Here is a 1,443-nt window from a genome sequence, read left to right as displayed (position 1 = left end):
TCTATCTATCTCTCTATCTATCTATCTATCTATCTATCTATCTATCTATCTATCTATCTATCTATCTATCTATTTATCTTACTTCTACTCTGATCGACAAAAGAGCACTTTGTAGAGGTTTTGAGAGAAGTCAGGAAGAGATTTCGCCAGAAAATTCCAGAGTACATTCTCAGGAAAACGATCCAGTCCGTGATTCTAATCTGGTAACCAACTACTTTCCAGAGATGGGCATCAAATCCGTCCCTTCAACCTCTCCATGTTCAGACATTGCACCCTGTGGTTTTTGGTTGCTTACCAAGTTTAAGGAGAAGATGGAGGAGGCTTTGTCGAGGGCGATGGACACCTTCGTTTTGCAGGTTTTCCATAGGGCCTTCACAGAGTGGATGGAACGTGACAACATGTGCACTGAAGTCAGAGGAGATAAAAATTTCGTACTTCTTTGAAATAAATAAATGTCTCTCCTGAAAAAGTATCAAAACTTCTAGAAAAAACCTCGTACACATATCTCTGTAGTTGTAATAATACAGTTCACACACGCATATTCATATTGGCTCATATATAAATTCACTTTATAGCAACAATTCTATACAAATGAATAAAAAAAAACAACAAAAACACAAACACAAAACAAAATATATAAAAAAAGAGTAGAACATTTATTCTTCGAACGATGTTTCTGTGAGTTCTTCCTGCATATATAAACCATAAATGTACAGCGTATCTGGTCGGCTTTTACCATATTCCTGACACTTATACAGCCAATTCCTATCATTATCTGCAGCAAATTGTCTTCCATTGGAAATCGTAAAAATGTATGTTTAGGAAACTGTCACATGCGCAGAGAGATCGCTGAAATGGACGGCTCTGTGCAGGTCGGATTGGCATAATATGTGCACATATGCATATTTATACACACACACACACGCACACACACACACACACACACGTGCACACAAATATATGAACACAAATATATGAACACACACGCATTTATATATATACAGGATCGTTTGCACGCCGGGCGAGATGCTTAGCAGTATTTCGTCTGCCGTTACGTTCTGAGTTCAAAATCTGCAGAGGTCGACTTTGCCGTTCGTCATTTCGGGGTCGATAAATTAAGAACCAGTTACGCACTGGGGTCGACATAATCGACTTGTTCCTCCACTCAACATTTCAGGACTTGTGCCTATAATTATTATTATTATTATTATTATTATTATTATTATTATTATTATTATTATTATTATTATTATTATTATTATTATTATTTTATGTTTGACTTTTGTTTTGCATTTGTACAAGTTGGATCCAAGTCTCACCCAGAGACCTCAAGAGACAACAAGTTAGAAGTTCATGTAGGTGTTATGCCTAGGGTACCATATATTTGGATTTGTACAGTTTTGTTCAAGTGAATGTTTAAGAAACCATAAGAAAATTATGTTT

This window comes from Octopus bimaculoides, chromosome 19, assembly GCF_001194135.2.
Source record: "Octopus bimaculoides isolate UCB-OBI-ISO-001 chromosome 19, ASM119413v2, whole genome shotgun sequence".
Classification (NCBI taxonomy): domain Eukaryota; kingdom Metazoa; phylum Mollusca; class Cephalopoda; order Octopoda; family Octopodidae; genus Octopus; species Octopus bimaculoides.
The sequence above is the reverse complement of the archived record's forward strand: the minus strand, read 5'-3'. Positions refer to the sequence as shown.